Here is a 24,932-nt window from a genome sequence, read left to right as displayed (position 1 = left end):
CAAAACAAATGGACAGTATTAACTGTATCATTCCAGCAGTCTACACAGCAGTCCTAATGCCTTAACCGACCGCGTGAACGTAAATGAAATGGCAGCATGATTGCCCTGATTACAGTGGTTGCAAATATGTTAGACTGCATTCATGCTTCAGTGGGGCTGTAATTATACTTCAAAGAAATGCTATGCACAGGCTGCTCCATTCTTATGGCATCCCTGCTGTTTGTTTCCTCTTATTTTGTTCTTAGCATCATAGGTCCCAATCCTGCAGACACTTAGTCATAGGTATAACTCCTTGTTTCAGCACTGAGGGGGGAAAAAAAAAAATCACCTTTTTGTACTTATCAGTAATATTGGTTGTAAATTCTTCCAACTCTGGTACAGAAGGGCCATCAAATAATAGGGTTTGGTATGGTTTAATACTGCTTCTAAATTCGTATAGAATAAACCTTCGGAGCTTTCATTAAACTGGTGGTTAAAGAGTGTAGGGACTAAGGCTGCTCAATATCAAACAGTTCTCTTCTCTACCTTGCCCCCAGGTATTAGTACTGAACAGAAGAAATCCAAACCTTTGTGATTTGTCTTTGATTAGTGCTGCCTCATGCTGCAAGCAGTACTTCAGGAAGAAAGATGAATTTGTTGCTGTTGTTTCGTGCTTCTCAATGGCAATGCACGGCAGCACGTAGCCTAAAGCTGACTATTATATTTCATTTAAGAAAAGGAAAATACATTTTGATGTGTCTGCATTTTGTCTATACTTCAAAGGCACTGACATTTTACAGCAGTTTCAATTTTTTTCCTCCTCAGATAACAGCATGACACCATGAAGGAAGAATACAGAAGCAGAATGTGGTAGTGTCTTGGGGTGACTGTCAAGTCCTCTAATTGCTCCTCAGTGCCCCTTGCTCTCCTTCAGGTGCCTGCTGGCAATGGTAAGTTAGTGTTCCTCTCACTGTCTAGACTTTTTTGTGTGGCTTCTTACTGTGTCAAATTGTGATTTGCAGAACTTTCTCTAGATTCCACAGTGGAGCACAGGCCTGAATGCTCCAGGTGTGGACTTCAAGAAAATCTAGTTCAGCCATCATCTCAAAATGTACTGTAGATTTAAAAAACAACACCCCAAAGTCCCAATCAAAACCAAAGGATCTGCTCATGAAATAAATAAATATTTGTTTCTTACTAAGCAAAACCAAATCTTAAGCTCTGCTCTCCTTGAGGCTGAAGCAGTGCTGGCAAAAAGCTTAAGCACTATTGCTGCCCTAGAGAAAAGGAGATTGGGAACACTGGAATTACAACAGGGTTACAGAATCAGATGGAGCCTGACACAATATTTCTGTGACTTTGTATCTTTGCAGAGACTCAAGAACCAGAAACAGCAGTTAAGAAACAAGGGCAAGATGAGGCAGCCATTGCTCTGGAGACTCTTTGGCTGCTATGAGCCATATCAGTTGCATTAACTTCACTGAGGCTTCACCAGCTACTCTTAGAGACTTTGGCCCATATGTGCACGTAGATGAGTGTTGACACTTTTCACAGAACTGCAGCTCGGACAACAATAAGGATTTTCAAGCAGTGGAGTCAAACCAGGTGAGCTAAACCCAGATCTCCACCTTCCTGAGTGTGGAGCTAGATGTGTCAGAACTGAAAGTTGCTCTCTGCCTGTCAGGCACTCTGATATATGAAGGTAATTGCTTCTGTGTGCGTTTAATTACAGTATTGTAATTAGCAGGTTGCAGGAGCAGATGCAGAGGATGTTTTCATAGAGCAGACTCTGATAGGCCATGAAAATATCTCAAAAGGAAAAGGGCAAAGCAATGTCACATTGTAATGCAGCAATTTGTGCCTGGAAAAGAGGGTTAATTAGCTGATTGCTCCACTTTTCATCTTCATTCCTTAAGGTGGAGGGAACATGGTAAGAAGGAGACTAATTTATCTTCATGAATTTTTAGATTTAGTAAATAGCACCAAATCTTTGTTCAACCCAGCACTGCAGCTTGGGCTTGATGCTGGGGCAAGGACCAGTGAAAAAGTGAACAGAAACTCCACAAAAATCTTCATCATCTCTGGGGAAAAGGGGAGCAAGAGATACAGTCTTTGAGTAGAGTTCACCATGGCAACTAAAGCAGTCCCTATCATTTCTCGTCACGAGAGAGCAGTGATGATTCTGGGTTAATGCTGCATGTGGGGACTTATAACTCACCTGTAGTTCCTCAGCACCTATTAACCAAGTTCATTTTTCAAAGTATCCCTTAGAACCTTGTGGTGGCAAATGGCAGCAAGGTTATCCTGAGCAGCTTGGTTTCAGCTATGGGGAACTCTTTGAAAGGTCAGTCAAGTTCAGAGCTGTTTGACAGGGAAATTGTGCCACTGCCTAATGACAGGCAAGGGGAGAATTTTACACTATATGAGATGTGGTGTTAAGTCCTTTAAGAAAGCTGTGGTCTTGGTAGCTATGGAAAAGAGAGTACAGTGTTCATGTATTGCAAGCACATCCACCAACAGCAGTTCCAGAATTCTTTCTTTTGCTTTAAATTAATACAGGTCTAAACTAATCTTTTTTTTCCTGTTAGGAGACTTCCCCCCTTCTTGTGTTCTCTAACTTTTATTATTATCCAACTTAAGTATTAGGTTCTGGTATTCACATTTATTGAATTTATCTAGTAAGGGCATTAAAGAACATAACTGTTGTGTGGACATCAATCCAGGACAGCACTGCCTCAGCTCAGACTTTGCACAGTGCAGTCTTGGCTGTGTGAAAGCATTTCTTGTAAAGCAAATTCATTGCACTGGAAAGGCAGCCTTAGGATGATTAAATTCTTTTAAGGTAAGTGTTCCTACACTTCAATCTGCAAGCACAGCTTCCAACTGCATTTCTGCTGTCCACTGCTGATACATGTAAGGAGAGTGAGAAGTATTCCATCTACAGGGAACTTCAACTTAAACCTTTAGTTTCCAAATTTTATTGTGAAAGTGCTGTGCTACAATAAGGCTCCTTGAAGCTTTAGAGGACATTAAAGTTTTGGCACTGAATCCAGTTTGGCCAGTTACAGCACAATGAGCTGCTCAATACAATTCCTAACTCTCAACAGTATCACTTCCTTTAAATTACATTTTAATTGTTTTACTTCAAGGTTTTTCTTCTGTCTTAATAATAAAGTGTAATATTTTTGAATGAAAGGAGAAAATAGAGCCAAGTAGCTGTCTGGGTTAACATCACCTTGAGTGTCTATAATTATCTGTATTATTCCAATGAGAAAATTAGAGAGAAAAGAAAATTATTTGGGGGTTAGGTTGGTTTTTTTTTTTACTGGGTTTTTGTTTGGTTTGGTTGGGTGGGTGTTTTAAAAAATCAGGAATGAAAATGAGTGAATTATCACTATAAGGCATCAGCTGCTAGTGAACTGAAGACTACATTTTAAGAAGGGCAGTGGCAGGCAAAGGTCCCAAGCCTCAGCTAAAAGATGACTCTCAAGAGCAGCTGAGAGGGAAAAGCCAAGTCACAACATAATGATGCATATGAGGGCATTTTAGGTAGAATTGATAGCAGTTATTAAAAAAAGTAGATGGCTCAGCCCAAGGCTAAATTGAACATGTTAGCTGTGAATGAAGCTTGGGCTCAGGAGACAAATTAAGGTATGATGAAAATGTCTGTGCCATTAGATAAGAAAACACTTTTATTTTCACTTCTAGTCATAAGAGTGAAGAGCCACCACAAGTCTAAACAGAAGAAAACACTCTCCTCCAAACATACTCAAACACTGCAGTCACACAGCTTCGCTTTCGTTTTGTATACCGACAAATAAACTTAGCTGACCATAAAGCTTCCATCAAACAAAAAGACCCAAGTGACCTGCCAGAGTTTCTCTACTAAACTGTCACCATACTCAGCTTCAAAAGTGGAGTAGCTAGGAAGGTTTCTAAGGTTTTAGGGCTGGGGGAGTTGGGTTGCTTTTTGGGTTTGTTTTTTCACTTTTCACTTAGTCGCATCTTATTAGACTGCTTAGTTGTCAGTGTAATGTTGCTGTAAGACCTATTATTGAAATTGTACCAAAAGAACAGAATAGTTTATTGCAGATTTCACTTTGGAAGGTCTCAATTGTGATATTGGAGCAGAAACAGAATGTCACGTGGCATGACTAACAGCACGTACACAGTGTCACAAACAGCAGAGAATGTTTTCGCTATGCAGCTACACTTACAGGCTCTCTAGGAAAGACAATTACTCAGATTACAAAGTCAAACCAGGAATCCTCAAGTAGAACAGTCAAAAATAGCCAATATAGATTTCCTATGAACCTGCAATTCCACAGCAGTTAAAGCTGATACAGCTAATCCAGGTCCACACACAAAATAGCAGAGACAGACACTTCCCTGGACAGGAGCGAAATGCATGTACTGCTTAAAACTGCTTCAGCCCTCAGCCAGTGTCTCCTAAGTAAACTATGCAGAGTTCCTCTTGATTCATGGAGCCCTGCTTGTGACTCCCTTCTGACTCTAAGCTCAGACACATCAATGATGTGACTCTACCTGGCCATAAGATTAGGAAACATGTCTCTCTTTGAGTCACACTGTTTACACTGAATCCTCTCCAACATGAGAGGCTTTTAGCATTACTGCTTTTTTTTTTTTTTTAAGCTTGTGAGGTACTGTGTGCTTTAACAGGAACTTGAGAAAGGAGAGACTGCAGTAAGAAAAAGATTTCAGCTAATTTTTTTTCAAGTGAAGATCAGTTAAAAACCTCAATGAATAATTTATTTAGAAAACAAAACCAATGACAGACAATATAAAGAAAAATCCTTCTGCAATGAACAGCCAGAACATGTAGATGGATTTGTGAAGCCTGTGAGCTTCCCCTGATGCTGAGGACAATTATAATCCATTTCAATTAATAGCATTTAAAGATTCAGTTCAGTTGATTTCAGGAGAATGGGCCCACTTTCCATAAGCAACTAAATGAGCTGACATTTGTAAACCATTATGGACCCCAAGTTCTAATCACCGTTTCTTCCACACAAAGATTTTTCATTCAGCTAAACTAGGCTGACTCCAAAAGTACACTTTAGAATGATAATTAATTCAATGCCAAATGTGCCTGCAGTAAAAATACCTTCAGGGAATGAACACATAGTAGTGTATGTAGCTTTTAAATAAGCTGTCCACAGGGCTATGCCAATTTAGACAAATTAAAATAATTGTCAGTATGCTAGGTATGGAAATACCCTTTTTGTACCGCAGCTGTGAAATGCCCTGGAGGCTTGGGTGGCATAGCAAGGCTGCCCGACAGATCCAGCTCGCTAGAAGTGTCCTCAGGTGCTGTGGTGCATTCACTAATGTTGATAAAATAGCATCATCTATTTTTTTTTAAGGCAGGTGCATGTTGGTTCAAGCAAAGCCCTTGAAAAGGATGGAGTCCACACTACAATAATCATATACAGAAGATGCCTTCCATTGCTCTGTTTGGTTTACTGAATTATATGTTCATGGTTGTTTCCATCTCCCTCCCCACCCCCTTGAAAAGCAGAATCAAAAAGGAAGAGGTCAAAAATGACCTTTCAGATGTTTACAAGTGACAAGAGATACAGAACCTCTACTGCAGATGCAGGCCACTTTTGTGTAATTCATAGAATCAACCAGGTTGGAAGAGACCTCCAAGATCATCCAGTCCAACCTAGCAACCAGCCCTGTCCAGTCAACTAGACCATGGGACCAAGTGCCTCATCCAGGCTTTGCTTGAATACCTCCAGGGACAGTGACTCCACCACCTCCCTGGGCAGCCCATTGCCAAATTGGATCAATGTGTCTGAGGTAGCATTGACATACTCCATTTACCTGCCGTTGCTGTCAGGGCCATCTGGGACAGTATCAATTTTAGCAGTCTCCCAGAACCTTGGTGCTCTTGGATCCTCTGAGCTCATCTAATCAGCAGAATTTTTAGGCCCCTGAAACACGATGATCTTATGCTGATGTCTGAACACTAGCATTTGGACTTCACTAACTTAGATTAAGAGCACCCACATGTCGTTGTGAGGGGGCAAAGTGATTTCCTTGCAGCCTTTTGTGTAGCAGACAGGCAATCAAGATCTGGCCATTGTGTGCTGGATCAGCTTTTCAAATTCTGTAACAGCACATGGAAGAAGACTGCCCTCCCACACTGTGAGTTTGATTCCTAAGCATACCTAAGCTAATAGTGTGATTTTTGTGCAGACCTTACACAGATTCATGTAAAGCAGACACCTGTAGGTTTTCAACAACACCACAGCATGAAAAGAGAGGGAGTTTATTCTTTTGTACTTTAAGACTGAATATCTAATAGCTTGTACAAAAAAGAGAAGCTAACAAATAATGACAAAACTATCAATCAAGGGCTCCAAATTGATTTCCAGAGCTAACAAAAACAAAGAAAGGAAAAAGGAAGGAAAAAGCCTTTTAATCAAATCTTGTTGAGATGGGTATCTACAAAGTTAGTATTTCTTTCTTACCATCCAGCACAGACATACTGAAAGAGTGACTATATTTGGCAGTTCAAGGTGTCTGGAAGGGAATAAAGAAATAAACTAAAATGTAGGATAAAATCTGGCCATCAGCTCCCAAGCTTTCTAACATTTGTGTTTAATCATTTACCCTGACTCCTATCTCCAGATACAAGCCCAGCTGTCACTGTGCTCTAAACTTTAATTCTTCAGAATGTTTCTAGTCACATATTCCAGTTCAGGTTCATTTCTATTTATATTAGAGTACCTCTAGACACTACTTTTGACTGAGTGCTGCTCTAATATTAAGTATTACATAAAGGGTAGTGTTCACAATGCATTACACATCCACGTTTCTTTCCTTTCTGCTCATGCTGCCTGCTTCTGGAAAGGTATTTTCATGCCATGTCAGACACATTTCTTTGTGCCCCATTGTTTTAAACTCAGAAAAAGTCTACAGAAAACCATGACAAGCACATTTGTTTACTGAAAAAATCAAGTGAAATATATATGTATTTATATATGCTAGGCTCAGAACATGAAAAACACCTTGATCTGGATACACAAAACCCTGTGGACAGGTTTTTGAAGAGCTCCTGACAAAAATCTGTTGGAGAATTGTTGTTTGAGGGTTTTTTATCTGGCCTAAAGATACTGAAATTTAGTTATAAGAATCTCTCCTTACAGAAAGGTGGAGTGAAACATTCCATAAAACTCTGTAATTCTTCCTCTTCCCTCCCACAAAAGACTTTCCTCCATCCTCTCATGACAGATTTCCCACCATGAGACCATCTTCACCATATGTTACAATGAGTTGAGAAAGAGCCTGAACACACCATTTCAGCAGCCTCTGCATTTATCTAACCTAAACCAGAGGCTGCAACCATCTTGACCTAAAGAAGCAGAGCTGAAGAAGGAGCATTTTTTCCTGTGGTTATTCCTTGTACTCTTGTGCAGGGGTGTGTGGCATCTGGGGTTATTTTTATTATTCCCACCAATATTACTTTTATCCTGGAAGCTCAGACAGCAGTGTGCATTTACAAAACTTGACCCAGAGAAGGAATTTTCTGTTGTTATTTTCCCTAATACTAGAACCACTACTTCTGAAGGACATGAGCAATTAGGCATCATTTCCTCTGTGTAAAACCTTTGAAAAAGTACTACATGTGAGTTTTGACAAAAGGATGAAACAGCAAATAATGCAAAAGGGAATTCTTTCCTAAGAGAACATGAACATTTGCTATATAGTATCTCTTTTGTTTTTCCAAGCACCTGCTAAAATGCAGAAGTGGAAAGATCAGAACAGATAAATCCAACGGCTTTAATTCAAAATACTTTTCTTTGAAAACAGATCAACTTCTGTGACAAAGCACTCTGCAGGTGTTTTGCATCAGGCTTCCCAGAGCAAGGCCCTGTCTTTCCCACTTACAATCAAACTGGACTGACAGAATGTCCTTCATAAGATATCTCTCTCTTCCTCCCCTCCCACCAACCCCCAGGCAAGTGCATCATCCATGCATCTACCATCTTAGCATCCTGTCAGCCAGTGCATGAATTTCACTAGCCAAGAACCCAGTCCTTCAGCAGCTGATAAAGAATTCCTAATCAAGAAAGAGAGAGTCATTTCTTCTCTTCCATCACACCAAACATTTAGTGAGAAAGCCCCCTTGAAGAAGATGCTGAAATCCCTGATTTGAAGGGCACAAAATCGTCAATGGGAATTTTGTCTTTTCACTTCAGTAGCTTGAGAATTCCACAGAACTCATTTCCTTAGAATCTGTTCTAACACTTCCATGGGAAAAAAAATCATACTGTGTTCATTTTATTGCAGTAAATTTTGTGATCTCAGAATTTACAGAGCTATATCCAAATGGAATGGCTTAGTTTACAGCGAGTAAGCCTATGAATTTTACAGACACAATTAATGGCTGCCATTTCCAAAATTGTTAGTAAATCCAACTAAAAAACAAAACAAAAAAAAAAACCAAACAAAAAACCCCAAACCCAACCCCTCACTTAAGAATAAAGTTTACTGTCATTACACATTCTTTCAATTCCAGGAAGGTGAGTGAGTTTCCAAGGAAGAGAACCTATTTTCTGCAATATTTTCTTCATCAATAGTATGTTTTTTACAAATGCAAATGTTCAGACTGTTTAGTAGTGTGGAAATCTCCTTTCTAGTGTTCTGCAAGCACTACCCTTCATGCTGAAAAAGGTCAAAGCTAATCCTCTCCCATGGATTGTTCTCTTTACTATGGAGGTGGCCATCTGTGCAAAAAGCTCTAACTTCTCCTCTAGGTTTGCTTTTTCCTAGAGTTCTTCCTCAAGAACTATTCTGCCTAGCCCACTGTGAATGAAACCACAGTGCCTGCAGGTTCAAAGGAGACTTCTGCAAGGCTTTTACCTTAAAGTTGTCATGAAGGGGTAGTGTTTCTTGGTCCTAGAACTGTGCCACATTAGAATAGTTTAAGCACCTTTGCCCTCTAACCAACCTCCAGATTCAGGCAAGCTGATCTGCCTAATAGAGTTTAGCGCACTGATAACCTGACACTTTCACCCATGTGCTGTCCACTTGGTTTTGTGATTACTGTGGAAAGATAGTAGGATCTCTCTTTATCAACTATGGTAAACAAAAGTGATTTTCTCTGCCTGATTGCCAGGATACAATTTCTTTATTCTCAATATCATGCAGTTTTACTGATGTACTAAAAAAACCCATTTTTCTTCATACAGATATGCTTCTATGTTTGTCACCTCTGGTGATCCTCAAAATGCATTAAAAATGGCTTAGAAAAATGATTTATTCTAGAGAATACACAAGTCTGAGTAAATGTCTATGTATACAAAGTATTTCTGGAAATGAAAGTGGATGAATAAAATACACTCTAAAGAAAGAGAAATAGAAAGAGGATTAGCAGCAACCTTTTAGCTGTGAAGCTTTGGGATGCGGTAAAAATTAAGGTTAGAGCAAAAATCCTGCTGAGTTAATATGTATGGAAAGATGAAAGAGAGAGGAGAAAGGGACTGTGGCAAATGGGAGGGGGGAGAAAAGCTGCAAAAGGTCAAGTTGCATGGAGAAGAGGTGAGCACAGAATCAAAGGGTAGGAACCATATGAGCTGAATCAAAGCAGAAAGGAACCAAGGCTTGAAATAAGAACACTGATCATTTTGGAGATAGGTTATTGGATTAAACTGGAACACTGTTATCACCTTGTCCAAGGAACAAGAAGTGAATTTAAAACATCTCATACAGGAGTCTGTTGAGCTGTGTGTTTCTTTTTTACACTTTTTCATTAGTGAGGTGCCTGCTTCTTTTGACTCTAATTTCTTTAGCTTTATTTGACAGAACAATAGAGCTTTTCTTTTCCATTTACGTTGATTTCCAGAACTCTTCAATTTATTCAGTGAATCATCATCTCTGTTATTCATCAGAAAAGAAAGTCCTATAACTTTGACTATCTAAATCCCACTAATATTGTTGCTAAATTTTTTGGAGAGGCATATGTGCTGAAGGAAGAAATTGATTAGTGCATGAACTAGTTCTCCAATGGGAGTTTGTGGCAGATGTCCTATTATATGTCTCCTCAGCATAGAGGGAGCAATGCTAAATTGACATGGGAATGATTAAAGATTAACCAATCTCAGCTTTTTTGCAGTGCAGCCACACTTGAGAATTAAGTTGCTTATTCCTTAGAATACTTTGAATGCCACACAAACTATTCCCATTTGCTTTCTTTTAAAACCTGCTTCCTCATTCCCATTTTCATTCAATATTCACCTTGGTGAGGCAGGAGAAGTAGTTAAGAGTCCTCAGGTACTTTAAAAAAAAATAAATTGATCTTTGGGAAATAAATGCTCCAAAGAGGACTTATCTAGGTGGTAAGCAATTCTGAAGTCTTACCACCATTTAAGCTCAGCTTGCAAGCAAAGAACTTCAAAGGGAATTGGATCAGGCTCTAGACACCCCATCACCATTTTGTGCAGGATATAACAGCTGTATTTGTAAGGAGAGCAAAAAAATAAGACAGGTCTGTAATGTGTAGACTTTATTGTCTGAAAAACACTAACCATTGACACTTTTCATCTCTGGCAGATTTACATTCAGCAATACCTTTAAGTTATGCAGAAAAGCAAATGCATTATTAAATATTCCATTCTGACATTAGCTTCGCTGAAAGGGCCTAATATTTTATGTACTGTAACAGTTACAACTGCTCATTAAGGCTTCAGAAACTGAGAGCAGATCTGCTCTTGACTATACTTTTAAAATTTTGATCAGACAGTGTCTGTCCTGTTTTGCAATTATGGATGTTGGCTATGAATATGCTCCTCTGGTCACAGTTCAAGCATGCTGGCCTGCCTGAAGAAACTATGGTGACAGAACTCTTAGAAACACTGAGCTTTAATCACCACTTGCTGTCTCACTGATTAGAACAATATATATGGAGTTTGTTAGTCAGCAGTCCTTCAAGTAATTGCTTTTGATTATGGACTTATAAAACTGTGGAAAATGTCCTTTTAAAAGCAGGGCTATCTGAATCAGAAGACTCTCCTCACAATTCCACTAGCTGGTTGCTTCTACATGACTCTTGAGGGGAAAAGTTTAAAAATGAGTAGAAAGAAAGGTGTGCAATCCGTGTTTTTAGTGCTTGCCAACAATGCATACTAAATCAGATTTTTATCCTTCTTCCACATAAATATGTAGTAATTGGACCAAAATAAGGGTAAAAAGTCTTTAATAGGTTGTCACATTAATGGGATTTATAGAGCAGACATAAGCCTCCAGTAATTGTGGCTGTCAAGAAGGCCAGAAATACTTGCATCTTGTAACTGTTTAACTCTCCTCCTTTACTGTCAGTTTACACCTTGGAATGGCTTTGATGCTGACACGACATATCACAGTGATCATCCGGTCCAACCATTCTGACAGAGCAAGATCATGTAGAGTAGGTCACACAGGGTCACATCTAGGCAGGTTTTGAAAGCCTCCAGAGGAGTAGACTCCAAAACTTCTCTGGGCAGCCTGTTCCAGTGTTCTGTCACCCTCACACTGAGTTTATGTTTTATTGCTTGTTTTGTTTTGTTTTGTTTTGTTTTTCCTAGTGGTCACCTTGAGCTTTTTTTTTCTGACTAGTAAGAAACTTCAGAACTACAAAGCCTATCAAAACTTGGCATGGTTTTGACCTCGTGTGACAAAAGCTTGCAAATTGGAGTTGCATTTTGCATGGTTTTATGCCTTGCATTGCAAAAGAAAATTATAACCTTCAGTACGAAGGTTGTTCTTGTTGTTGAAGACTTGCATAGTCAAATTCTCTGAGCTCAGCTATGTGGCATCATGCTTTGTACTCCATAGAGACAAATGGAAGGCAAATGCATTCTTAAATTCTTTAGTGCTTTGTGATGCAAGGTAACATTTTTCCTCCTATAGTCACACACTGGCATCAATAGAATGTATTCTCTATTGTTTACTATAAAAGAGAAAGCTTATATTTGAAAAGATTTTGAAATGCCATCACTCTGAGTGTAAGCACACATGTAAAATCAATACCAATTCAACAGCCTTCTTTTTTTCAATTCAATAATAATAATATTAACACTGTCTTTTAATGTCAAGGATGTTGGAAAACCGTAAGATAAAACTCTAACAGCATTTCCCCCATGAAATAGTCATTCTTTCCCTAGTCCTGTAAACAAAAGTGCTCATATGATTGTGCTCATCTGTTCTAGAAATATTTTATGACAAAGATATCTCTGTGATAAGAATTAATTAAAATAAACCATCTGGTTGAAAAAAAGAAATGTATACAGCAAACACACATGGTGAAAGGCTTTTCTCAGTGATGCCATTAGGACTTGGTTTAAGTAAGATCTTGAGTTAGTGACTCCTTTAGTGTGTGGCAGTGTAATAATGTGTACTGAAAGGCTTATTGACTGGTGGTGGTGATGATTTATCAGTTTGGGTTTGGTGTTATGGGTTTTTTTCCTAGATTTTGTGTTACAAATCCTCTCTGAGGAAAATGAATGAACTCTAGGCATTTAAGTCAGGAGGGGCTCTGTACAAAGTCGATGAAGGAAGAAAATGTGTTCTTCTGAAGGGCACCTCAACTCATCTAAAAATTAGCTCTTAGAAGGTTTGTTAGCAGTAGATGGATCTGGCCATCCTACCTCTGACACTGACTCGTAGGGCTTGAAGTTAGGTGATGTGAGCCCCACTTTTGTGAATGAAGGGAAACACCAGTCTGGATAACAAAAGTGAAAAGACTGAAATGAATGGTCAGAACTAGTAGTACAATCTACACTTCAGAAAATGTATGCTCATTTTGCTATTCGTAAGCAAGCCTCAGGTGCCCAGTTCTGACTGGAAGACTCGCTGTTAAAACTTACCCTTATTTTTGTGTCATGGATTTACATACATATTTATAACATACACTGTCTCCATGATGAAGGAATTGCAGCTCCTGTTGGGGTCACACTGTTTCCTTACATAGTGGAGAGGCCTGTTTCCCATCTTCATTTCCCTGCTAGTGGAGTTTCATTCATTGTTGCCACTTGCTAGTTTGCTCTCTGTGTCTGAGTTTCAGTCTGACAGAAGATGAGCAACCCTTTTTCAGCTAGCCCTATCATCTCTTAGAAATTCTGATTTCTTTCTGTGGTGACAGATTTTTTATTTTTTTTAACCCTCCTGCTAGGGTAACTATCACAAATAAAAGAAACAGAATCACCAGAATATTACCCTCAATCTGGATTACAGTACAATGAATTAATTCCATTCCAGTCACTAATTTTCAAAGTGGTTAAAGAGTGAAGAAACCAAAGCTTGTTCTTTAAGCTTTAACTCCTTAACAGTTTAAAGAAATTAGTAGCATTCAAGAACCATTGGATGTGAACAGCCTGTGCAGGTAGAAAGCACTGTTTTCCAAAGAAATACATAGATATCTAATGCTGTAAATCTAGCACCAGTATGCTGTAATTCAATGTATATACATACAAACTTGGGGGAAGTCATAGAGTACAGGACTTGTCTGTGAATAAAAATAAAGGGGGCACTTTCAACAACCTACAATGATTGCCTATAGCTAATGTGTTGAGACATCTCTCCTGAAAAATGAATGAGACCTAATTTATTTAGTTGACTGGATGGGGCTGGGTGCTAGGTTGGACTGGATGATCTTGGAGGTCTCTTCCAACCTGGTTAATTCTATGATTCTATGATTCTACTTTCAATATTAAAACTAAGTATTGGAGCGTTGCTGCGTGTCTGCCTGTAACGCTGCTTTTTAGCAGCATTCTTAGCATCTTGATCTGAATGAACTTTGAATCACAGAACAATTTGTTTTAATTATAGGCTACGGATCACTACCAGCCCAACTATGCATAAACACATATGAGAAACTGCACTAGCAGATGTATGTTTTCTCTTGTGTTAAAAACGAGGCAATCCAGCAGGATGGAGTTTATGAAGTCTCTTTTCTATGTGATGCCCCCTTTTATTGTTGCTTATCCTCTGGTGTTTACTTTCCATCAGGCCATTGCCGACAGACTTGACATTTTTGTTTTTCAGGCAGACTTTTGACACAAAACAATATGAGTTCTATACATGGTGTAGCTGATTTAGGCCATAAGTGTATTGCACACAAGGGGAAATTAATCATCACGAGAGAACACTCTACCATAATGTTCTCTCAGCTATAAAGCTGCTCTACTGGAGATAGGTTGGCATTTTCAAAGTCCTCATTAATACTAGTCAGAATCCAAATGCTTTGCCCATTCTCCTATTTCATATATATTTATTCTGAAATTATGAAAAGTACCTTTGAAGCAGCAATTGTGTGAAGTGAGTGACCAGAACAACTTAAATGGAGAAGTATCATCATTTTGATGTATTACATTTCAAAACACCGTACCTTGGGCAATGCCTCACATGAGGATGTTACTGCACATTAATTTTGAGAATGTTAGGTTCTGCCCACCACTATTTCAGCAGTAAATGCCATGGCAATAAAGAATAATCGCTGCAGTAGTCACACTATTACAGTTAGAGCTCTGTTGGAGTTTCCATTATAAGTTGTAAATGCTCCTTTTGAAGGATTTGCAACTTGGTGCTTTTGAATTCACATTGGGCTGCAACTTCACATTGGGAAGGATTAATGTATATAATTGCACAGGTTTTGTTTGATGTTTGGGTATACTGGCTGACAGAAAAATAGCCTAGCTCATTGAAATACCAGCCTTGCCTGCACACTGCTTTTTGCCCTAACTTTTTGATTAGGGTGCAATTTTATACTAGGATAATTACACTGGAACAACCTCTGATATAACTCCAGTGTAAAGATGTTATACAAATATAGCTCCTTCCTTTAAATTTAGTAGAATGCACTATTTTTGCTTTTGTACCATTGCATTTTTTAATCCTAATTACAGGTCCTTTCTTACTGTATTTTAGCTGTGTTGCTTTCTAAATCATCAGGATTACAGAAAAGCATAACTGGGGAAGAAAAGCCCTATGATGCTGAATTTAATTGTTTAAAGAGAGCAAACTGCTACTTTTCCTCATTTTGTCTCATCATGAAAGAAAAAAAAAATCATGCTTTTATATCTTCATGTTTTGTTTGGTTTACTTTAGAAGGGTGTTTGTGGGAAAAGCAGCTTTTCCTACACTTAATTTTCTTCATTTTCTCTTTGCCACTGTGTAAAGCTCTAGCCAGTTCTGCTAAGCATTACTTACTGCCTTAACAGAGCTACATCACTGTCAGTAATGCATTACATCATTGGCTACTTGCACAGGATCATGGGATGTGAAAGAACTTAGTATAAACACAAATATTTGGCAACAAGGAACAACATGCATTGGAAACCATGGAAAAAAACCCCAGTACCTGGCCTGAGAGTACACATTAGACTCAATGTTTCAACTGTTAATGTTTCCAAGTAAAGCAAAAAACATTAATAGGAGGTTTTGTAGCAGAATTGCTGTGAAAAGTATTCAGAAGTACACTATAATTACAAAAGAAAAGTCTGGACCTACCACCAAATAATGAGGAAAATGGTTGAAAATGCTCTAATTTTCATTAAGTTGCACAAAAAATAAGAGAAGTACCATTACTGCAAGAACAAACCTCTAGCTTCAGTGCAAAGCTTGTCACATCTAATAGAATCAGTGATAAAACTGATGCAGAGAATCATGACCCTACATCTCAACTGCCACGCTAGACTTCTCCCACCCAAAAGAACATAATCATTTTCAGCTGGAGGATGTTCTCCAGTTTTATAATTAATAACATGTACAACCACCACATTAACCTGCTGTAGTTGAAAGAGTATGTGAAGAGATCAGTAAAGGTAAATTATGGCTGATTTCCTCCAAAGGACTGGTTGATACCAGATTCAGTCAACTTTTAAATGATTAAGACCATGTCAAGACTGAGTGATGGGTGCTGAAACATAAAGAGTGGCACATAGGTGGCAAATATCTAAGTGGCATTTGAAAGTAGCTATTTAAACACTATTTAGAAGGATAAAATATACTATCACTAATATTTAACTATGTACATATATAAGTAATATGGCTGAGGCAGACGGTGTGGTTTGCTGTAGAAATTAATACCCAAAGCTTCATGAACTAGAGAGAGCTGACCAAAACAACCCCCAAAAGTCCCAGAGCTACCCACACCAGTGGATTCTGTCAATGCCCTCAGATAGGCCAGAGTTTATTGGTTCATTACTTTTCTCATGTACAACAGCAGAATGAATAGAAAGATGGACATTTCTTCAGCAAGGTTGTAATTGCTTGTGCAAGAGTATGCTATCTTGGCATACTCTTGCACAAGCAAGACAATTTTGCTGTTGAACTCACTGGGAATTGGCACAGGGATCATCAGCCTTGAACTGGCAGACGACGAAAGCATCCTCTCTCAAATTGCTTTGCTTGCTCGAGACACCTAATTCACAAATCCATGTAAATCAATATCCCTGACATCTACCTTCTGGTACACACACCAGGTTATGTCAGAGCATAGGTGCATAACCATGCTCTAGGAAGCAAGCCTTCAGTAAATTGCTGGTAAAACTGAGAAATTGAGAAAAAGATGTTTAGGGATTAAAGTGTTAACAACAACAACAACAAAAGATCACGTAGAAGCCAAAAGAGCTACAAGATCCTATTCTGTTAAATAAGTTACTAGAAGAGTCTGCTTGTTCTATTACAGGACTGCTGAAGAAAAATTGGGATATTAACAGTAGGGACCAGAAAGAAGACACAAATAAGAAACAATCATTTTTACCCAGAGGTAAGAAAGTATAGGTTGTATGAGCTAATTTTATTGAGTTCTGTTATTCTGACTCAAATATTAATTTGTGCAGCTACAGTGTTGGGGAAGTATTGTGTTTGGAAATGTTTGCCTATCTATTACTTTTCGAGGTTCATCCTCAAGGAGAAAACTGATTTTCTGTGCATCGTTCTTGGAGAAATGAAGCTGCCTAAAGCATTTTAAGTTCCCACCACTAACAGCCCATATGCTTATACTGGCATGTGTTCAAACTGTCATTCTGTTGTGCGTTCTGCTCACACCAGAAAAAAATATTATACAGGCATTTAACATATTTTAACTTTTATTATACTTTAGCAGGTGTAATAAAAATTAAGGGAAAGTTGAAGGTATACCTTAATGTTCCTAAAACTGAGCAAGTGCTCTGATTAAGAACCGCTGCTCTATAATATATTCAGGAGAGCTCTGCTTCAGAAATCAGCCTGTAACACAGATAGGATGCCACACATTCTGTACTGACTAAGCCATCAGGAATTTGCTTGTTCTGGTGTTTTTTAAAGAAATACCAAGTTATATTCCAGCTGAGAAATATGAAAAAATAAACTTCCCACTTAGAGATCAAGCATAAAACAAAATGGATAAACTGTCTTTTGAATTCGGAAGCCAAAGTGTATGGGTTTGCTTTAGGCCTAATTCATTTTAAAGGTATTTGATCTATTAACAAACTTTAAAAGATTTGTTCAAAGCAGATTTTTTTTTTCAATATTGAAAGTAATTTTTAAAGTGTTAAATGTTTCTTTTCATAAACTTTCCAACTCATCCACTTATTGCCATCAGCATTATTATCTGAATTCAATTTACTGTCAATGCTCTTTCCTCCCCAAAAATCCCATGAACATTTGTGTTCATTTACCAATAACTAGGTCTGGATTCATACTCTGATTTTTTTTTCACTCTGCTACAGTTTAGTGCATAGCTATACATTGGCTATACATCTATGTGTATAAATATGCATATAACATATGGACCATAGAAGAAAAATGACAATACCTGAAATGAGGTTTGAATAAAGCTCTGCCTTAGCCACAGTCTGAAGCTGTGATATTTATCTAAATGTTCTAGTTGAAGCTCTCCCTGCCTGAAGGAAGAAATGGAAGGTTTTGTGCTTCCAGATCTACATAGGACCATTCCAACTAGAACAGTTTGCCCATGGATGCTGTTGAGGCCCCATCCCTGGAAACATTCAAGATCAGACTTGATGTGGCCCTGGGTAGCCTGGTCTAGTTGGAGGTGTCCCTGCTAACTGCAGGGGAGTTGGACAAGATGACTTTAGAGGATCCTTTCCAACCTGATGCAGTCTGTGAATAAGTCAAAACTAGAATAAAATGTTCTGCCTTGAATTTTGCTGCAGACACTAGGGTATTCCAAAACACCTCTTCCTTTCTACAAAGCAGGCTATGTCTTAAGTGCAGTGTGTTGTCCACATCCAGTGATACACTGCTGAGTTATTCCACAAACCAGAGAATCTCAGGGAAGATTTCTGAACAAGTGCTTATATACAGGCTGCCTTCATGGCATCCATGTGTAAGCCTCTTCTCATCACTTTGTTTATACAAGTTTATACATTCTGCACGTGGCAATCCATCAACGAATGTTAAATATGAAGGCTTTAAAATAGAAACAGCAGTAGGTTGTTGATTACAGATTCAAACTCTGGCAAACAAGCCCCACTAGACATCCCTTGGAAAAGCTATCAGAATAACTTCTGTTTTCGTGCTTGAGATGGAAAGCCTCCTATTGGCTGCCAATGTTTGTGTACTTTTGCATTTGGATTATCTGTGCAGGATTCAGTAGGCATAGTTGGTCCAGAAGAAATAACAGATTTGTGTGCCCAGAAACATACATTTGGAACACTGTAAGCCTTTTTCTACCCTGCTGTGAAAACTTTACTGGGAAAGGAGGGCCTAGAAGTACTGTATAAGTTTCACAAGTATAATGCTCCCTCTGGAAAGGTAAAAGCTATAAAGACTGGAAAGGTCTGCACATCTGTATTCCATGGTTTGAAAGGATCCAGTCATATCCTGCTGTGTCTGAGACTACATTAACTGTCTGCTTTTCAAAATGGCATTGCAGGGGCTTTGCAGCAAACATTCTCTCCAACTTCCTGGTACTGCCATCTACCCAGTGAGGAAAAGATTCTGTTGGACACTTGTGCTCCGCAAGAGTGTTACCTCCCAGCACTGCTTTGCTACGCCATGATCTGGGGTTGTTTAGCCTAGAGAAGAGGAGGCTCAGGGGTGACCTCATTGCTGTCTACAACTACCTGAAGGGAGGTTGTAGCCAGGTGGGGGTTGGTCTCTTCTCCCAGACAACCAGCAACAGAACAAGGGGACACAGTCTCAAGTTGTGCCAGGGGAAGTTTAGGCTGGATGTTAGGAGGAAGTTCTTGCCAGAGAGAGTGATTGGCATTGGAATGGGCTGCCCAGGGGGGTGGTGGAGTCACCATCCCTGGGAGTGTTCAAGAAAAGCCTGGATGAGGCACTTAGTGCCATGGTCTAGTTGACTGGATGGGGCTGGTGGATAGGTTGGACTGGCTGATCTTGGAGGTCTCTTCCAACCTGGTTGATTCTATGATCTGAGATTGTGGGGCAAACACAGCGTGAAGCTGGGGCTTAGTGGGAGGACAGTTAGTTAATTCTCTCCTGATCTGTTTATTTTCCTGTTTCAGCTAAGTTTGCTTGTGTTTTAATTTTTACTGGCAGAGTGGATCTTGCTGTATTTAGAATCACACAAGCTATCTGGTTTATGCTGCTAGAAAGGCCCAAAAAGAAACTGGGAAAAAAAGCCAAACAATGGAAATCCAGCACAAAACCTGAAATTTCACTGTGACTCACCTTTAGTTCACTGTAAACTTACAAGATTAGGCTAACTAGACAGGCACATCCAAAAATTAGTCTGTGCTCATTTGAAGGATCAGGCCGTCAAAGCCCTTGCTGGAAGGGACAGTCTTCACTTATGTAAATTGTCACGTCGGCTTTGAAATCCAGTGCGTGTCAGTAGAAATTGATAGGACTGCTCCTAAATTGATAGTCTCGGAATGCATTTACCACAATGAAGATTTTCACATTATTATTTGATCAATTGATTGATGTGTATGACAGATTTCCTTTCCCAGGAGAAAATGAGATAATAAAGAATTACTGATGAATGAGCGATTGCACATCTTCGTTAGACCAGGAATTATTATCAGGTACTTACAGCTGAATATAAGCAATAAACAATCTTCATAAAAAATATGTTTCTAGAAATGCACTTCACTTATCAAGACTACCATATCTAATTTTAGCAATGCTATTTAGATTAATACACATACCCTGGACAACATATTACATTAGATCAAATTCTCAGAGAGACTTTTGTAATAAATGGATGGCAGCAGAATTTCCATCTTAACATGAAGACTTATTGCTTTGTATTCAGATGATTCTGTAATCCCAAGCTAATCGTTATACACTGAGTTACATTTAATCATTAGTGCTGCAGGGAGGCAGACATAAACAGATCATTGAGAGTGTAATATGATTGTGGATTATTCATGCTAATATCCATTTTATTTCTCTTAAAGATTTTTTTTTGAGTGTTGGTACAGTGTATGCTATACTATACAAACACTGTATTTTATTTCCATGCTGCTGCAGTACACTATGTAACTTGTTACATCATAGTGTCAGTGACTGACACAACTTCCTGAAGTTGAATGACAATTATTGTTTGGTTTGGTTTTTTTTTTTTTAATTAAGATAAATAAGCTGGTGACACTCTACAGAATTTCAATCACAAATTCCTAAACAGGAAAAAAGCCCTTCCTCTGAAATTAAAATGAACAAACAAACAAACGCCCAAAAAACCAAATCCCGACAAAAAACCAGTCACAAACATGGCTTAGTTTTTCACAGAAAGGTAACCTTGGAAGGGTCCTCTGGGGATCATCTGGTCTGACCAACCAGGTACACTTAGATCAGGTTGCACAGGACATGTCCTGGCAGGTTTTGAAAGTCAACAGAGCAGGAGACTCCACAACCTCTCTGGGCAGTCTGGTGCAGTGTTCTGCACCATCAAAAGAAAAGGTTTTCTTTATGTTTAGGTGGAACTTTCTGTCTCCTTGTTTGTGGTCATTATCACTTGTCCTATCACTCAGTACCACTGATAAGAGTCTGGTCCCATCTTCTTGATCCCCAGCTATTTATAAGCATTGAAAAGATGCCCTCTCAGCCTTCTCCAGGCCAGAAGTCCTAGGTCTGTCAGTTTCTCCTCAGAAGAGAGATGCTCCAGTCCTCTATTCATCTTTGTAACCCTCCGTTGGACTCTGTCCAGCAGTTTTCTGTCTCTAGAACTGTGGCCTCATTAGGGCAGAGCAGAGGGGAAGCAGAGTTGCTTTCCAGCAGGTCGACCCCTGACCTGTATGGCAGCATGGGTTTTTTCCTCCCCAGGTGCAGAATTCTACACTTCAGTAGGTTCAGTAGGTTCTCCTCCACCAAACTCTCCAGTTTTCCTATTTTTGGTAGTAATTTTCACATGCTGAGATGCTGTAGTGTATTGCAAGCTCTCACTGCTTACTTTGATAGTTAAACTACTTTCATTTTTCTCCACCTATCTATACAGTAGTAATTTTTTGTTCAGATACAATACAGGGATTAGAGTTGGTGATCTCCAGAGGTCCCTTCCAATGCCTACCAATCTATGATTCTATTATTTACCTCATACTTGTTCCCTGGATTCAGTTGTCTGTTCAATATATTTATCTCACTTACCTTCAGCAGATTTGAAACACCTCACTTTTGAGAAAGTGCTTGGATTTTCCTATAAATCTGTAATTTTCATCTTGAAAAAACACTTGTACCTTCAGGGAGCAATGTATTCTCTTTTCCCAGTGGCTTTTAATTTTGTTTACTTTCTCAAGTACCAACAAGAATATACTGTAGTACTGTAACAGTCTCTTGTCAGATCCAAAGAGTATATTTTTACCATGCAAGAGCTTCAGTTTGCTATAGAAATACAGTATAGAGTAATTGATCTAATCTATGTTTCAAATCCCAGTAAAATTAAAGAAACAAACAGGAAGGAAAAGAGTGTAAGTGCAACAAACTGCTCTTCATACATTTAAACCCTGAGAAGCCTCTTCTAGATGCCCAAATAAATCCAGGACCAACCATATCTTCATTTGCTCATTAGGTACTCAGTTTCAAAGAAAAAAAAGAAAATCAATACTTGTTCCTGTCTCATTTCTGAAGAGTGGCACTGAGCCATTTGAGGTCTGGAATGCCTTCAAGTGAGTGACATGCTCAGATAAAGTTCAAAACCTCAATATCACCTCAGCTCATTTTGAACATCAGTCACAGGATTTTGATTTTTGGTGGAATCAGAATTAAAGCAGAGGGAGAAAAGAAAGCACACACTGTGTTGACAGAAGAATGGATGCTATTTGGAGAAGGGGAAAAAATATTCTTGTCATTCTTTAGCAAAATTCTATCACAAACCAAAAATCTTTAATGTCCTTAGAGTTCGTTTTGCTCCCTGCAGATATTTGGGAGGTATTGAGATTACAGATATAAGGTATACATCAAGATTGTACTTGAGTGAAATAGATAAGGCCTATTAAAGATGCAAATTAGATTAAAACATAGTGAAGTTTTAGCTATGATATCTTACAGGATTTTCTAAAGATTTAGAGCTTTCAGCTGCATAGATCTTACCGTGAGAGTTCAGAGAGAGAACACAGCACTTCTTTCACAGAGTTACTGGGATCAGTCAGTGTTTGAAAAGCCCTGTTATTGTGTCTCACTAGGAAAAAACCAAGGTATTGACAAACTGAAAGGGCACTCAGGACTGAGGCCTTGGAAAGGCTGATCAATGAGAAAGGACTTAAATAAATAAATATGTATGGCTTATCTTAAAGGTGACTTTTACAAAAGTTTGAATGGCATTGCTGTGAGCCCTGGTTCTTTGGCATGAACCTGGGAGAAAATACAGCCAAAGCAGGCAAAAGTACTTGATTAAATGAAAACTGAATTGCCCAGATATGTAGCTACAGACATTATGGAAGAATCTTTCTTGTTCAAAATGATCACAGAAGGACAGATTTGTAATAAACACATCATGTAATAATATTATGCAGGCATTGGCCAATGGAAAAGATGTGGACTGATAAGGAGGATCTTTTTTTTTCTCTCCAGCTTCTCTTCCAGCCTGGTTGATTCTATGATTCTCTGATTCTTGTGGGTTTGTTTGTTTGTTTGTTTGTTTGTTTTTTAGGAAAAGCCTTAAATGTGTATTGCAGCACAGAAAAATGTAGTACTCAGTACTCAGATCTTCAAACATTTAAAAGAGACATTAGTCAAAGGCTTATGATCTTTAAGCAGTAGAACACCTTCAGAATCCTGTTCTTTTTTCCACTTCTCTCAGAAGGCTTCCCTTAAGAGTCATCAACCACTGGGGGAGAATCAGACCCAACCCAGTATTTGCCAAGCTTTGGGTGTGACTATAAAAGGAAATGGTGCTTTATGGATAGTACCATCCCTTGCTCTCACCACAGCATCATTTGCCATAACTTTACAACTTCCTGTACTGACAAGAAGTACTGAGATGCTGACAGGTGATATGTTGCCTGTGAACTATTGGTCAGGGTAAACTGACTCCAACTATGCCCTCTCAACTCAGGCTTTTAAAGAAATGGAGTTCAGATTTATACTGTCTGTGCTAGCGACGCTTTCCCCCCTCCCTGTAAATCTCTTTCTTGTCTGCAGGATTCGCTTTCTGTTGCAAATGGACACTGGAGGAAGTAACAGTATTTTCTATATATACTTCTTTGGCTAATGCCACCTTTGGTCCCAAATTCTAACTCATCACCACCCTGTCTGCTAATGCAGGAGCAAGACACTGCTTCACCGGATGGACATATGATGCCTCTTAGGGAGGATTAAAGTGCCTATCTCTGAGAGACAAAAAGGGAATACTTTAATGTTTAGTATTAAATCATTTTCCTAACTGGAGCAAAGCTATAAAAACAGTAATAACAACAGACTCCTAAAGGAGCTGAAATTCAGTCTTTATCTGACAGAGGAGAATACACAATTATGAACCTAGTAAAGCTTCAAAACCATAAATACAATTAAGAGTAAAGATATGTAGAGAAAAATACTGATGTAAACTCCTCATGGCTTCAAAATAACTGGATAGGATTCTAATATGAAGGAAAGCACTCTGCCATGATAATTATACAGCTCCACAACTCCCAGTTTGCATGTAAGAGTATGCAGAATCTCAAGTGTTTCACCTCCACTCAACATCCATCTAGGAAGAGACTTGAATAAAATTCACACAGAATTTTAGACATCTGTGTTAGCAACAGCAGCTCAGACTCAAGGGCTGAGAAAAGGAGTATTTGCAAGGCTGATGTAGGGAGGTAAAGGCAGAAATTCTCACACCAGTCTAATGTGCTATTAATAAGTCACAAGGTAAAGCATATTAGTAAGTGAAAAATGCTAGTGTGAAAACTGTAGAAGCAGTTAGATGTGAATAATGCTTTCATCTAAAGGTGTGCTGTTGCATCAGCCAGAAGGACATAGGGCATCAGGACGGGAGAAGGCCAGCATACATTAGTTAATGTTGTTCCATTTATTGGCAAGTGTTATCTTCTTTTTCCTCTTTCCTTTAAAGAATTCTGCTAAGTCTTTTTGGGTACAGCCTTTCTTCAGTTTAAATTCCTGTCCTCTTAAGTGTTGTGACACTGAATCAAGTCACTTTTCTCCAGCTATTTCCTCATCCTTTTCACAAATGTGTATCCTGTACTGCAATGCAGTGCAGTCTCAGTCTCCTGTTTTGCCATCTTTCCAGATCACTAATGACTGAACCTTTGTTTTCTGTGTCATTTTTGGGACTTTGTGCCTTTAGGATTCAATCCAGGAGTTTGTTTCCCTGTCATGTCCTTTGTTTGTTCTTCTTTCCTCTGTGCTACCTTAACAGAGATATTGATAGATGCTGCTCTAAGTTAAACAGTAATATTTTCATGTTTTTTCTTCTACCTCTTATTACTTTTAACATTTTCAGCATCTCTTTCCACTCTGTTACCTTCTCTCAGTATCCCATGCCATAACAAATATTTTTGATTCACAAAAAATGCTGCCCTATTCTCTTTATCCAT

At 38.7% G+C, this 24,932-nt stretch overlaps 1 long non-coding RNA gene across 4 annotated transcripts in view; it reads left to right on the top strand.

The window, feature by feature from the left end:
- The first annotated feature begins 808 nt into the window (after nucleotides 1–808).
- Nucleotides 809–24,932, top strand: part of LOC135184190 (uncharacterized) — a 40,780-nt gene continuing 16,656 nt past the window's right edge. For 2 of the 4 annotated variants that reach the window (XR_010305891.1, XR_010305893.1), the window contains exons 1-3: nucleotides 809–929; nucleotides 1,353–1,584; nucleotides 16,673–16,753. This is a non-coding gene — a long non-coding RNA (uncharacterized LOC135184190). Of the gene's footprint in view, nucleotides 930–1,352; nucleotides 1,585–5,363; nucleotides 5,577–16,672; nucleotides 16,754–23,535; nucleotides 23,584–24,932 lie in introns of those variants that run through there. The other 2 variants (XR_010305894.1, XR_010305892.1) reach the window with 2 other exon arrangements.

This window comes from Pogoniulus pusillus, chromosome 20 (genome assembly GCF_015220805.1).
Source record: "Pogoniulus pusillus isolate bPogPus1 chromosome 20, bPogPus1.pri, whole genome shotgun sequence".
Lineage (NCBI taxonomy): Eukaryota > Metazoa > Chordata > Aves > Piciformes > Lybiidae > Pogoniulus > Pogoniulus pusillus.
This window is presented reverse-complemented; position numbering and strand designations above follow the sequence as displayed.